We start from the raw sequence: 16,542 nt of genomic DNA, 5'->3' as shown, positions 1-16,542 counted from the left end.
GGCAGGTGCGCCTCGCAAAAGTGGCTGAGTGAAAACTTTCAGGCCAATGCTGCGTCAAAAGCCTGCGCCTGCTTGAAGCAGGCGTAGGTCTTGATGCAGCATTGTGGAGATGGGGCACCCCCCGAGCCTTGCTGGAGCTGCGTCGTGCTTGCGACGCAACTCCAGCAATGCGCCACCTTTACGGCACAGATGCGTCACGCATCTGTGCCGTTTTTGCCCCATGGTGCGCTGCATTGTAAATGCGGCGCACCATGGGTGGCGGAGCAGCGGCGCAGGATGACTGGCGCATCCCTTGGGATGCGCCAGTCATCATAAATCTGCCCCTGATTAATGAGGCCCTTGCGCCTCTTTGCGCCGCAATTACGTCACTTAATTTGACGTAACGGCGGCGCAAACAATGCGCCCTATTTACAACGTGACGCATCTAGGAGATGCGTCACGTTGGAAAGCCCTGCGCCATAAGGAGGCGTTCCTGCGCAGGGGGGGGGGCGTTCCTACGCAGGAACGCCTCCTAAAAGTGGCTGACTGAAATCTATGAGATTTCACTCAGTCACTTCCTACGTCAATTCCTTACGCCTGCTTGAAGCAGGCGTAAGGGTGACGCACCATGCATTGTAGGGGTGGCCCCTGTGCATTGCAGGAGTCATGACTCCTGCAATGCGCCGCCCGTACGCCGAGAGATGCGTCACGCATCTTCCCTGCCTTGCACCATGGTGCGCCGCATTGTAAATGCGGCGCACCATGGGTGGCAGAGCTGTGGCGCACCTTAACTGGCGCATCCCTGGGGATGCGCCAGTTAACATAAATCTGCCCCTAAAAGTCTCTCGTGTTAATCTTTTCAAATGTATGAGCCTAGATGACGATATCTAGCCCCGCTTTTCTAGGTGGTCTTCATTTACTCACAGCAGTTTTCGATGTTTCATTGTTTTTTCTTCACCTTTTGGTAACTGCATAGAAAAAAACATGTAAACACCTCAAATGAAAAATAAATGCAAGTTAAACTAAAGGGAAATATACTCTTTAACCTGATGAAACCTCCGTTGGCTAATGTGATCACTGCAGATGTCTTTGTGTGTCACCAGAGTCACAGAATTACATCCTGATTGGTGCAGTGAGGAACAGTGACTTGTTTTTAGCGCTATGAGATCTGAGCCTATGACTGAAAACATTGTGGGGCTTATTTACAAGGTCTTTGCGCCACCCGTACGTCACTTTTCCCATGTTAAAAATGACATAAAAGTGGCGCAAGGGGCTCGTAAATAAGCCCCTGTGAATGTTAACATTTTGCAGCAGCCTGTTATATACCGTGCATTCATTACATTTGTAAAATAAACTTTAAGAAAAAATAAGTGCTTTAAAAATACACATTTTAGTGATAAGCATTCAGACTATACCTAGTGTAAATATTTTTAAATGTATACATTAAAAGCTTGCCCTCCTTTTAAGGGCACATATATTGCCTCTCTAAAGAATAAGGGCCTTATTTACAAAGAATGAAGGCAGCACGGTGCGGCTAGCCATTTGGCTGCACCGCGCAGCGTTAATTCGAAGCAGAGGGATGCATCATATCTACAACAATATGACGGATCCCTTTGCTCTCCCCTGGCGCACAATTAGCTGACATAAAGAATCAAAAATGGTGTTTTGAAACTTCTATGTGTGCTCCATTAGCACACATAGAAGTTGGAAAACATCGGGCCCGATTCACAGAATGAATTTAAGACTCAATCCTAAATTTACTACTATTTTGGAATTCACAGAATGCACTTACTACTTTTGGCATTCACAGAATGCACTTACTACTTTTGGCATTCACAGAATTAATTTACTACTTTTGGTATTCACAGAAGTTAGAATTTTGTCTTAAGTTTGTCTTAAGACAAACTTAAGACAGACTTAAGACAGACTTAAGACAAACTTTAGACAGACTTAAGACAGACTTAAGACAAAATCCTAACTTCTGTGAATATCAAAAGTAGTAAGTTCATTCTGTGAATACCAAAAGTAGTAAGTGCATTCTGTGAATGCCAAAAGTAGTAAGTGCATTCTGTGAATACCAAAATAGTAGTAAGTTTAGGATTGAGTCTTAAGTTCATTCTGTGAATCGGGCCCATCATCTTTTTAAATGAATATTTATGAGAAGGAAGGGATACCTTCCTGCACATAAACAATCACCAGAAGTGATGTCCTTGTTCTATGTACGCTGCAGAATACAGCACGCATAGAAAGAGGGAGGTGTAGCATTCAGACGCGTTTCCAGGTTTATGATTCCTCGTAAATATGGAAATGTGTCAGGTTCCGTGGGTGTTGTGTGGGAACTCATAGTAACACCCATGGAACGCCCCTTTCACGCAAAGTGTCGCGTGTAAAGGGGAAGTATTTAAAAGGATTGGAAAGCCACGCAGGGTGGTTTTTCTGTCCTTGTAAATATGGGGCAGGAAAATGCGACGCCAGTGCGTCACAAATAGTGACGCACTGGCAGCTGAAGGGGCTTGTAAATAAGCCCCTAAATATCTCTCACCATTAGCTTGAGTGACCCCATTCATTTAAAGCTACACTGGCTCGACAGCAGCCTTCATATTTGGTAATTAACCATTGTACACATTTACATTTCTTTCAGGTAGCGGACAACTAGGTGAGAAGTCATGTTTCTTCTTTAGTTGTCTAATATCTGTTCCCCAGCACAGGAGCCCCCCTCCCCACCCTCTGTGTGTGGTTACTGGACCCCAGTCATGGCAGTCTTACTATGGAAAAGAACATGGGGTGCACCATTGCTGCGCAAGGAACAGGGCCCAAGCAACGAGGGGGCCTAAATGGGCTTTTTTGTTGTTTTTTTACACAAAGTGGCCAAAAGCCTGCTTCGGGCTTCTGGCCTCGAAGTAACTGCCCTGTTGAGTGGACCGAGTGGACGTCCTGCTTCGCGGCGCTGAAGGTATCATTGGTGCTGTCGTTGCATTAGAGGCCCAGGGCATGGCTCCTCTGCCAGTGTTTCTTTGAGTCTTGCAGCAATGGCCCAAGGGAGGGGAAACAACTAAACAGAGACCCTTGAATTGGGCATCACGAAGATGGGAGGGAGAGGGAGGATGAGAGAAGGGAGGAAGAGAGATGTGGATGTGGAGAGAAGGGAGGGAAAGGGATGATGAGAGATGGGAGAGAGGGATGTGGAGAGATCAGAGGGAGAGGGATGGTGTGAGATGAGAGGGAGAGGGATGTTGAGAGATGGGAAGAAGAGAGATGTGGAGAGATGTGAGGGAGAGTGATTCTGAGAGAAGGGAGGAAGAGAGATGTGGATGTGGAGAGATGGGAGGGAAAGGGATGATGAGAGATGGGAGAGAGGGACGTGGAGAGATTAGAGGGAGAGGGATGGTGTGAGATGAGAGGGAGAGGGATGTTGAGAGAAGTGAGGGAGAGAGATGTGGATGTGGAGAGAAGGGAGGGAAAGGGATGATGAGAGAAGTAAGGAAGAGGGACGGTGAGAGAGGAGAGGGATGATGAGAGATGAGAGAAAGAGGGACGACGAGAGAAGGGATGGAGAGGGATGATGCGAGGTGGGAGGTTGAGGGATGTGGAGAGATGAAAGGGAGGGAGAGAGATGTGTGGAGAGAGCGACAAAGCAAGAGGGGAGGGAAAGGGACGATGAGATATGGGAGGGAGAGGGACGATGAGAGATAGGAGGGAGAGGGACGATGAGATATGGGAGGGAGAGGGACGATGAGAGATATGAGGGAAAGGGATGATGAGAGAAGGGAGGGAGAGGGACGATGAGAGAAGGGAGGGAGAGGGACGATGAGAGATGGGAGGGAGAGGGATGCTGAGAGAAGGGAGGGAGAGGGATGATGAGAGATGGGAGGGAGAGGGACACTGAGAGAAGGGAGGGAGAGGGATGTGAAGAGATGAGAGGGAGGGGACAATCAGAGAAGGGAGGGAGCGGGATGATGAGAGGGAGCGGGGACAATGAGAGATGGGAGGAGGAGGGGTGGCGAGAGAAGGGATAGAGAGGGACGATAAGAGATGAGTGGGAGAGGATTGGTGGAGAATGGAGGGAGAGGGACAATGATAGATGGTAGGGAGAAAGACGATGAAAGAAGGGAGGGAGAGGGACGATGAGAGATGGGAGGAAGAGAGACTCAGAGATGGGAGGGATAGGACAATGAGAGATGAGAGGGAGAGGGTTGAGGAGAGATGGGAGGGAGAGGGATGGTGTGAGATGGAAGCCCGTGTTGGTAGGCAACAGGAAGACAGAAGCTATCATTAGTGAAACTGGTGCACAGATACTTTTGGCCAGGGCCCACTGCAGCACAATTATGAATATTTTACAATAAAAAGTGGACATGGGGATTATTTTTCCTTGCTACAATCAGGGCAGATGACGGTATTGGCGCAGAAAAGGGAGCCGCATGCTGTAGCTCATTTTCTTTCAGAAAGAGACTTGTTTTGAGATTGAAGTGATGGTCAGACATGGTGAGCAAGGAGTGAAAGAAGAGGAGACAGCCTGCTTCTCAGGGCTTCAGCTATCATTGGTGGATCAGGTGGAGGACATGGGGGCCCACAGCTCCTCAATTATGGCCAGTTGTGTTTTTGGTCAATTCTGTTCTTGTTTGACGCTGTTGCTTTTTTTATAAGTCCCACATTTATTGTGGATTACAAGCTACAGAAAAACACCCGTGAAATGACCTCATGATCCGCACCCCTTGTGATCATCCCTCCACCTTCTACTCCCCAAATCCTTACCATATAGTTTTGGAGGGGGGATCCAATTTTCAAACATTTTGATTAGGGAGGCTCAGAGCATAAATGTTTGAAGACCTCTGCCGTACAGGACTCCACTGGCTCCTAGTGAAAGCCTCTGGCACCGCTCCCTCAGGGTTATATACAGTGCAGTGCTTAGCAGACATAATTAGGGACCTCTAGTAACCATCTATACTAGTATTGCATCCCTAGTATGTATACAGTGTGGTGCCTGGCGGATTTGGAAGTACGTTACTGGACAGCACTTGTCTCTGGTGAGTTGTGCTGTGAATGGGTCAAGGTGGAGTGAGATAGGCCAGTCCCATCATCTCCTTTTCCAATAAACTGTTTTAAAATTCTGCAAAGGCCCACACATGATAAAATGGACTTGATACGTAATAGTCAGTATTTATTTTTAACACTGCTTTTCTCTCCTTAGTTACTTTATTTGGCAGACCATCGCCATGTGATACGCCCTCCACCCCCAGCCATTCTTTGGAGACTGTGCCGCAGCTTCCAGCTGCGTCCCGAATTAGGCAAAATCGACTCTCTTCCATCGCACTGCAATGACCCATCGGCCTGCAGACGTGCATGGAGCCACACTTTATTGTCATATGAGGCTGACCCGGGGACATGACAGGGCAGTGATGTTTGACAGCGCTGCCCCCACCCCTCCAGACTGCTAATAGTAGGAATTTTGTTGGGTTCAGGACCCCCGGGATAGGCAAATAAATTAATAGTGTGTCAAGTGGCTGAATCCAAGTTTTGGGTCCACGTGACAGAACCGCCCACGAGACTGGACTTTGTTGAGATACCCTCCCCTGTTCAGAGCTAAATATATCATTATGTGGGTGGGGGATATAGGGAGCAGGGTGTATTTAATGTGATGTTTATTAATGTATATGATTTGTAAATGATCTGAGACTCCAACACCAACAACTGGGATCCTGCAGTGCTCCAGCCGGCTGTCGGTGCCGGAGTAAAATTGAAAAACAGGACCAGAGGCAAAAAGGCCCTGGAACCCTACCCTCAAACAAGTGCTGCATAATGATTACCCCAGCCTTCCACCCAGAGACTCCCAGCCTAAATCCATGCCAGACGCTGTCTGCCAGCTCCCAGAAACTAAGGGGCATATTATCAAGGGGTTTTATCTCCGCTTTTTTGGCTTTAAAAGCCAAGAAAGCGGAGATAAAATTATCTCCCTATTACCAAGCTGTCGCTAACACCAGTTAGCGACAGCTAATAGGAGATAGCGACCATCATGGGCCCCACTTTGCATGTCAGTGATATTTATCACTAATGACATGCAAAGTGGGCGTGCCAAGATGTTAGCGACTGGAAACAGTCGCTAACATCGCTATCTCCTATTACCAACTTTTGGAGATATTCGCGCTAAGCGCGAATATCTCCAAAAACTAACACCTGCCCTGAGCAGTTCTTAGCCATGTTATCCAATGGGAGGTGGATAACATGGCTAAGAGCATTTGCTCGATAATGCATGAATATCGCTGACTTTTCAGCGATATTCATGCATTGCGGCCGTTTTTTATCGCATTTGCGATAAACCTTGCTAATAGCAAGGTTTATCTGCGATAAAAATCGCCGGTTTGCGGCGATAATTTTTGTCTCTAAACAAGTTAGAGACAAAAACTATCGCTAGTTGTTGGTAATATACCCCTAGATCTTTGAGCCAGGAAGCAGAGTGCTGCAAATTTAAAACAACCATTGGCAAAGCCAATGGGTCCCCCATTTTGGTTTTGCCAATGCTTTTTGCTGACTCTGTTCAGCATTTTAACAAACAGTAGTGTGCTGGGGGGGGAGCACCTCAGGGCCCGCCGCAAGTGGGGAGGAGGGCAGAAAGGAAAAAATGCAGACAACGGGAGGGGGGTGGGAGCATGTTTAACACAGACAACGGGAGGAGAGGAGGGTAGTTACCTCAAGGGTCACCGCAAATTGGGGGGGGGGGAATAAAGGGAATGCGGACAACGGGTGAGGCGGGAGCCCAGAAAAATACAGAGGCTTTTATGGTGCATGTCTTATAAATTAGAATGTAATGGGGTAAAGCATTCCTGAGATTTGAAGCAACATACATTGTCTTGATTTTTTCTTTTTTAACAATAATGCATAAAGCAGCCCTTGACTGGGAGGAGGGGTGAGATGTTTTCACTTATAATTTGAGAAATACTAAGCATCATTTGCAGACGCCCAATTATCAGCATATCGGTGTTTTTACCAATGGGCCTTCCTGTCTTTAAGATCTCAAACTACATCCCAGTTGAGTTTGTAAAGCTGGGGCAGGCAGTAGAGGATTTGGTTCAAAATCTTGTCTTCGATAAGCGACTTCCCCAGCTGCCTGGATGCGTGGGCGACGGCGCTTCAAATGTCCTGCAAGAAAAGTTGAGGGTAGGCATGGCTTCTATTATAAAATGATGAAAGGGTCCACACACAGCGTAGTCTTCAAATAGGATTTATTTCCAAAGAAGAAGAACAGCTTGACAACCACCAACTGCCCACACCGGCAGTCCAGCTCCAACTGACCGGAGCTGAGCGGAACATTCTGAATTCCAGAAGCTCGCGTGCTGGGGCGCACGCAAGCAGCATATAACACACCTCCCCCCCTAAACACAAAAAAACAAAAAAAAAACTAAGAACAAACATAATCTTTCAATTTTGCAGGTGGACGCGAGACACGTGCACTCCTTCTGAGTACCGCATCTTCAGTTATTTGCACAAACTCACCTTGAACCGCAGGTTCCAAATCAATGACATTCCCCAAACAATCAGAGTCACTGAGATTCTCCTGCGGACCAAGAGTAGTAACAACAGGCACATCAGAATTGACAGGCAAAGACACCTGTGAGTTTTGCATAGTGTTGAACTCATCCAAAAACAATTGTTCATTATCTTCAACATAGGCATGAGAAACACTTTTCCTATGATTCATCAACCATTTCTCAGATCTAACCACAGATACACGTCTGAAGTTCCAAATTTTCCCCCCTTCGACACGTACAGCCTTACTAAAAACTTCAATCACTCTGAGAGGATCCGACCACTTAGCCCATTTCCTGGCAGATGAACTTCCAAATTTCACACGCACAAAGTCGCCCACTTTAACCTTGTGACGTGAACCACTTTCAGTAGAACCTTTACCCATTTTCTCTTGATAAATCCTGACCCGTTCACCCATTTCCCTGGCATTGGAAGCAGACACAACGGGACCATTGGATTTCAACCACCAAGGTAACAACTTAGAACCAGGTTTGCGACCTCTTAATAATTCGAAAGGGGAACACCCCGTCACCGAATTGGGTGACGTGCGATATGTAAGCAAGGTGGCACTTAAAGCTTTCCTCCAATTCAACTCATTCCTGACCGCTAGCTGAATAGACTCTTTGACCACTCTATTAAAGCGCTCGGTCTGGCCATTGGCTTGAGGATTATAATTGGAAACTCTCTTGTGAGATATACCGTGATCTTTAAAAAATGTTTCCATCTCACTGCTGGTAAACTGCGTTCCATTATCTGAAATAACCTCAGAAGGTAGACCCTCCCGACTAAAAACATTGTTAAGGAAATCAATGACCTGCCTGGAGGTGATTCTTTCCACAATTTTGACCTCCGGCCATTTTGAAAAATAGTCTATTAGGACTATACCGTATACCTCCTTGCAACCAGGCAAATTCAAGGGACCAATGATATCGATCCCTAACCTCCTCCACGGCCCTTCGGCATACTCAATAGGAGTGATTGAGGAGGACAGTGGTTTCACACTTTTGTCACTATTGGAGCAAGACACACAATTCCTGACCCATCTATCTACAAAGGCATCTAAAGAAGGCCACCAATAGTACTCCCTTAACCTCCTCTTGGTGGTGGACATGCCCATATGACCCTCGTGAGCAATTTTAATCAATTTCTCCCTAACCGAAATAGGGGGAATGATCTTGTCACCCCTAGTGATGATGTTGTTAATACACATGAGCTCATCCTTAACCTTAAAAAATGAACTTAAATCACCTGACAACTTCCTTTCTTCAGGCCAACCATACTCAAGATAAGTGTTGACCAAACCTAAAATGTTATCCTCAGACATTGCTTCCGCCCACAGGTTTTCACTGATGACCTCTGAATCATCCACATTGATGTCTTTCATAGTGTAAGCTACGTCACACTCATCAGTGTGTTCAACATCGTGATGGGGTAAAGCTAACCTTGACATGCAATCGGCATGCACATTGAGTCTACCAGGAATATACTCCACTGTACATCGATACTCCTGTAGTTTGGCCGCCAGTCTGGCCAAACGGGCTGTAAGAATCCTTCCACCACCCGCAGCCAACATACTTACTAACGGCTTGTGGTCGGTTCTAAGCACAAAATTTGTACCCCACAAAAACTGCCGGAAATGCTGGGCTGCCCAGGTGCACGCTAAAAGCTCTTTTTCAATCGTCGAATAGTTACTTTCAGCACCTTTCAATGTCCTTGAAGCATAAGAAACAATACTTTCTTCACCCACATCTTTCTGCATCAGAACTGCACCCAACCCAGTGTTACATGCATCAACAGAAACAATACATTCTTGACCCACAACAAATGGTTTCAAAAAAGGAGCAGAACAAATTTCCTTTTTTAACATATCAAATTGTAGTTGCTGTTCATTTCCCCATACAAATGTTGCACCTTTCTTCAGTAACAGTCGAAGAGCAGCCACTTTGGAAGCATAGTTCTTCACGAACTTGCTAAAATATTCAGTTAACCCAAGGAAAGAAAACAATTGATCCCTATTGGTAGGAGAAGGAGCCTTTGAAATACTGGAAATGTGATCAAATTTGGGTCTTATTCCTTCCTTGGAAATCTCATGTCCCAAATAATCTACCTTCTCCTGTCTGAATTTGCACTTAGCCAACTTGAGGGTCAAGCCTTTAGATTGTATCCCTCCTAACACAGCTTTGAGATTCTTATCATGTTCCAGAACATTGCTGCCAAACACCAGGATGTCGTCCTGGAATGCTATAGCCCCTTCACCTTCATTCAACACCTCCTTCATTAAGCGCTGAAATACTGATGCAGCACTGGCAAGGCCAAACGGCATCCGTAAGTAGCGAAACATACCCTCAGGCGTGACAAAGGCTGTCAGATTCCTAGAATCCTCATGCAAGACCACCTGGTGGTATGCACTAGCAAGATCTAAAGTAGAGAATACACTTGCACCAGAAAGGGTGGAAATAAGCTCATTGATTTTGGGTAGGGGATGCATGTCAGACCAAATCTCTTTATTGAGGCTTCTTAGGTCCACACATAGGCGGAGCTCGCCATTGGCCTTTAGTGATAAAACAATAGGGGAAACCCAAGGAGAAGACTCTATAGGTTCAATGATGTTGGACTTAACAAGATCATTCAGAATCCCTTTCATTTTACTACGGTAGGCTAAAGGTACATTCCTAACCCTATGCCTTACCGGTGCCGCATTGTCCTTAAGAATGATCTTATGTTTGAATTGGGCATACTCGCCTAGCTTCTCATTAAATACTTTTGGGAATTCATTCTTGATACTATCTACAAATTCACTGTCATTTGGGGCTACCATGCAAACAGGCCATGGAATAGTTGGATCAATATAAACAGGAGGAGAGGCATTCGGATCTAATTTAATGCCCATCTCTTTCTGATGGGGCCATCCTAAAAGCGATTCCCCTTTATTGGCAATATATATTTTAGCTTGAGTGAACCTGTCTTTAAATTCAACCTTTGCCCAAAAGAAACCCATTAACTCTATCTTGTGACCAGAATAGCTGCCGGGTTTGATATCAGGACTCGTAAATTCTCTATTAGGCCACAATTCTTCAAACACATCTTTCACAATTATGGAATACCAGGCACAGGAATCTACTAGCATGGATATCTCTTTACCATCTATATGAAATAAAGCAGAAGGAAAACTTTTGCATTCATCAGAAGATACACACGAAATACAGTTGAACTCACTAAATTCTGCATCAAACTCATCTTCATCTACGGAAATACAATTTACTTTTTGTGGTGAACGACACATTTTCCCAAAATGACCAGTCTTTTTACATTTTACACAGATCTTATTTAAAGCAGGACAACTTTTAAAATTCCCCACATGCTCACAACTTCCACATCTGTAGCAGATTATGAAAGAGCGTCTATTGCTGAACCTATTTTCTTTCGAGAAACTTTCATTAAACCTATTGTCCCTCGTAAAGCCTTCCCTTTTAAAATTTGAAACAACAGGTTTCTTTTGAAATGCTTGACCTCTGACCACGGAAACTTCAGGTACGGCCTCTTGGATCTTTACTGACATTCCTTGACTCTGACCTCTTATTTCAGACACGAACTTTTCTGACTGCTCGATCCCTTTGGCTATATTGACTACAGCTTTTAGCGAAGTTTCCGTCCCTAGCCACAAACGTTCCTGTATCTTCTTGCTCTTAGTCTTCATCATTATCTGGTCCCTAAGCACCTGTTCATAATTAATTGTTTTGAAGGCACAGGAACCAGCAAGAGCACGTAACGCAGAAATATAGTTCTCAATGGTTTCGTTATCCTTTTGGGCCCTTGAATAAAATTTGAAACGTTCCATCACTGTATTCACCTTTTTCCCAAACCTAATGGTAAGTTGCTTGACTGCAATTTCAAAAATATCTGTTTCAGTGTCAGAATCTTCTAAAGGAGGCAAATCAGATAACTCCTTTAGTCCTTGTCCACCTAAAGACAAGCGTAATAAATCTAACTTTCTTTTGGCTGAACACCCTTCCTCTTCTAACACACTGACATAGGCCAAAAACATGGGATACCACAAATCCCAATCCATTTTCGGCTCTCCTGCCACTGGTAAGAAATGTGGTGGTACCATAATATTAGACATTGCTTTAGTGTAAATGAGCCACTACAATTGAAATCTTTTTTTTTTTTTTGATGAATAATTCTTATTATTAGGCACTGCTGCGTTGCAACTCGAATATATTTAACACATCCCTTAATCACTCTTTGACTGTGTTGTTGAACTTTGCACAGTGTGCTCCTCGAACTCCCCCAAACAAAAATGGCCGAAGGAAATCAGAAACGTCACTCCCAGAATGCTCTTCGACAGAGAAGACCATCCGGAGGGCAGATGCTGACGTGCAGAGCAGGGAGAAACTGGGAGGCTTCAACGTTCTACTGCGCAGTTAAAATGCGCTCGAGCCTTCAAGTAAGTGACTTTAAAACTCTTCCAATTGCGCACTCCCCATGTAGTAGAATCCCCTTTTTAGTAGTTCACACTCAATTACCAGCCGCGGGTGCCATCACGTGCACAGATTTCAAACAGCCGCCGACCACAAACATGAACACCCGCTTTAACCACGGACACAGGCGCTCGCACTATAAATCTTTCACCAGCAATTAAACTGCCGCAGGTGCTATCACTGCACAAATGCCCTCAGTAACCTGCCGCTGGCGCTATCAATGCGCTTTTCAAAATTAAACCATTTAACTTCTTACTTCCTGCTGGAGCTTTCCTGAACGCTGTTCTCCTTTCCTTTTCTCCTTGAAGACTCGTGCTCCCAACGTCGCCAGTATATTATAAAATGATGAAAGGGTCCACACACAGCGTAGTCTTCAAATAGGATTTATTTCCAAAGAAGAAGAACAGCTTGACAACCACCAACTGCCCACACCGGCAGTCCAGCTCCAACTGACCGGAGCTGAGCGGAACATTCTGAATTCCAGAAGCTCGCGTGCTGGGGCGCACGCAAGCAGCATATAACAGCTTCCCTGCTAGCATTGGAGCAGTGACGTATGAAAGCTAAGGTACAGTCCGGGCGGGAGCCCTATGCTGTAAACAGACACCTTCAAAGCCTCATTCCTTGCCTCCTGACCCCCCCGAAGTGTACATAATCATAAACAGCCTTTTTAAGGCACCACCTGTGGAAGCTATAAAAGATAAATAGTACACGCACGGTGTAACAACCAAGTAAAGGGGCCAGTAGCCATGGGAGGATACAAATAATGTCATGGCCGTACTAAGGAGGGACTAACAAGCCAATGAAGGAGACAGAAGACAGCATATATGAAGGACAAAGACAAAAGCCAATACAAAATATGGGCGGAGGTGTGGGAGGGCCTTCTCTCAGGTACTGAACAACAGCAGGCTCGACCCAAAAACAGAGAGTTATCAAGTCTATTGTCTGGTTCTGGTGGGTGTGCATGCACCTAGAATGGCTTGGTCTGGCAGGGTTGTATGAATATTGATGGTATGAGAACACACTGCATGGGGCTGGCTTGTTCAGATTGGGAATGGAACTGGACATCACCACTGATTCAGTTTGAATGAGGCTACTAGATGGAATGGACAGGCCCAGGCTGGCTGTGTTAGGGGGCAATGGGACTAGAATGGACGTGACAGGGCCACTCTGGTTCTGGCGAATGTGAGTGGGGCTTGAATAGCTTTTAACTGGATGGACTGACTGATGGATCTAAAGGGTCAGAGGGCATTGAGGAAGGGTAGATCTGCTGGAAGTATGTAGGGTTTGAACCCTGAATCGGGCTAGCTGTTTCTGATGCTGTCAGTGGAGTTAGGATGAACTGGGTTGGGTCAGGCGAACTTCTGAAGGGTGTTAATACGTTTGTATCCTTGTCATAACATACAAAACGCATTTCATAAGTCTCAAGCGGACTTTACAAAATTTTACAGCATTCGCAACAAAAATTTTCGATTATGCTTCTCAAATCTTTACTAGTCAAATATCAGCCAATGAAAAAAGTGTAAAACATATGTAAAACACTACATTTCCCATGAGCCTTTGAACCACCCCTCCTTCATTATCCAATCCACAAGGTCCACAGTATACAAAATAGCGAGGCACCATCTTGACTGCCTCTTTCTTTGCAACAAGCCGTGCTTGTTCCACAAAGTAATAAAAAAACAGGACGCAGTTCTGAATCTCAACGGAGTGCAACTCCTATAACATGTCCCTGATGAGAGAGCTTATCCACCACCAGCGAAGATTTTGTCGCCAAGAGAAATTCCAGGTTTAGCTCTGTTTGGAATCTGTTCCTGAAATCAGAAACACGTTTGAAAACCACAAAAGCAAACGTTTGGTATTTAAGGGAAGGGAAAGAAAAAGCTAGTCTTATTCATCATATGACAACCTGACAGTTGTAAACCATTCTTACCTGTCCCAACAGGTGGGATAATCCTTGCCTCCTTGTCCCTAATAGAATCTAAAAATCTAGTCTCGAACGCTGGAAAATGCTGTATTCTATGGCAGGACCGGAGGCTCAGATTATGCTGGTTTAAAGCTGACCAACAACAACAGAAGAAACATGTGCAATGGGATTATAATGAAATACTTTCAACATTGAGTCGGATGACCAATCTACTGCCTTCAAAATAATTTCTAATCTGGAACCCATAATAAAGGCCATAGAACCCCTGGCTGAATGCGCTCCATACACAGAAACATCTATATACCTGCTTCAGCCATAACCTATCAGACCGAATGCGCCAAACTGGCCGCCGATACTGGGCAAAAGGGTTTCTGGATTGACAAAAATAATGGTCCTAAAGGATCTGATCTGTGAGATACAGTTTGTTCCTCATAGGCTTTTAAACATTCAAAGGCACATAATTTATCATTATGAGGAAAAGCAGGATACTCAACTGAACGAGACATCGTTTTTGTTCTTCTAGAAATAATGAATGATACACCCTGGGGAGAGAAAATCCTTCCTGCAAGGTCTAACACATGCACATTGCAAATTCTATTACAGGATATAAGACAGAGCAACATGGTGAGTTTTGCTGATATGTGTTTCGGCTATAAATATTTATTGTCAGGCCAGGATTCTAATAATGAGAGAACTTTAGACACATCCCTAAACGTAGTGTATCTGGGTCTCGGTGGACGAGCGACCCTGATACCTTCCATTAACTTGCATACCATCAGATGTGATTGTGTCCAGCTGATAACCCTTATCTGAAATTATTCACCAATCTATAACAAAGACCTGAATCTGCACAGTCGGACAAACAATTCAAAATCTCCTTCAAATCAGATCCCACGGGATCCACCTGTCGTTGAAGGCACCAACCCACTCAGCACTTCCATGCTGCAGAATATCTCTTACGGGTGGATGGAGCCCAAGCATGTTGTTTATATTCAGTAGCAGTCGATCAAAGGTCCTCAATTCGTTCATGTCTCCTGAGAGCGTCCAAACCATGAGTGTTTGCTGATTCTGAAGGGCCAGAGGATGCAGGAAGCCCACTGGGTCCTGGAGCAGCAGCGGAAAAACGGGCAGTTGAAATGGCAGAACCACTGACAACTCCAGCAGAGTCGGAAACCACAATTGCGTCTTCCATAAAAGTGTGACTAATACCAATGAGGCAGACTGCCACCATACTCTTGGGATTAATGTGAAGGGGGAAAGGCATAATTCTTCTGAGATCCCCAGTGATTAAGAAACGCATCCGTTCCCAATGCCATCTGGTCCGGTCTCCAGCTGTAGAAGCGGGAATGTTGCCTGTTGAGGCGAGAGGCACAAAGATCTCTCTGACATGGGCTTCGAATAGTCATGATCTCTTAAAACACTGTTAGATGGAGGTTTCAGTCGCTGATGTCCCTCAAAAATCTGCAATTCCAATCAGCTACCTGGTTGTTCTTGCCGGAAATGTTTTCCGCAACTATCCTGATCTTCTTTGCCAGGCAGAAGTGCTCCTTCCATTGAAATTGGAGATATTTCTGGTGCGAGGTACAAATTGGCACTATTAGATAAGCATCTTTTGGGTCCAAATGAACCATTCACTCCTTTTCTAATAACAAGTCTCTTAAAAGATGAATCCCTTACATCTTGTAATACCTGTAGACAACGAAGGGGTTGAATTCTCTGAGATTTAACACTAATCTCTCTCCTCCTCCTTTATTTTGAACCAAGGAGACCTTGCTGCAAAAGCCTTCGGGAATGAAGGGTCCCACAGCAATAGCCTGCTTTGTCAAAAGTTCTAGTAATTTTAAGAAAAAATGGAGAGGAACAGGAGGAGCTCGTTGAATGGGGGGACAGATTAACTCTATTGGATACCCCTGAACAGTGTTCATGATCCATGCATCTGAGGTGATCGTTTCCCAATGGTACAGAAAGTGCATCAGTCTGCCCTCCAAGGGAATTGAAGGGAGAAAAGGGGTTGTTACCTGAAGATTGGGCATCATTGTTTCTGAACCCTCGAATGAAACTTTGTTATATCATCCACAGAAACCCCGGGAACTAGTGGGGTAAAATCTGGCCTGGTCGAGTTCTTGTGTGTAACCCCTGCTTCTAGGGGCGCAGCCACGTTGAGGACTTTGTTGACTGTAACAGCTGACTGAGCGTCCTCTGCCACGACCAGCCCTGCCAGAGAGGGGATGGAATACTCTCTTGAGGAAGAATTGCGATTTGTCCAGGGATGTGAAGGTGTTAACAAACTATGAAATATCCTTCACAAAACGTTTGTGAAAAAGCTGGTCCTCTGCCAAAGGACCTGGTTCAGCTGAGGCCAATTCCACCGGTTGAGGGTCAATTCTTAGGAGGACCTACTTGCATCTCTCCGAAGAAAGCGCACAGTTTGCATTACCAAGGAGGCAGATCACCCTCTGGGCCCACCCAGCTAGGAACTCTGGGTGGATAGGTGCACCCGCCTCTTGCGCCTTCAATGCTAATTCCAAAATATTTGCCAGTGGACCAGAGACATCAAGTTGTTTGTCCTGACATGCCCTTAGAGCCCTACTTATACCCTTCTTGGGATCTTTCTTGTATTTCTTTAGAAAGGTCTGC

The sequence above is a fragment of the Lissotriton helveticus genome, chromosome 1_2 (assembly GCF_964261635.1).
Source record: "Lissotriton helveticus chromosome 1_2, aLisHel1.1, whole genome shotgun sequence".
In the NCBI taxonomy this organism is placed as follows: domain Eukaryota; kingdom Metazoa; phylum Chordata; class Amphibia; order Caudata; family Salamandridae; genus Lissotriton; species Lissotriton helveticus.
The sequence above is the reverse complement of the archived record's forward strand: the minus strand, read 5'-3'. Positions refer to the sequence as shown.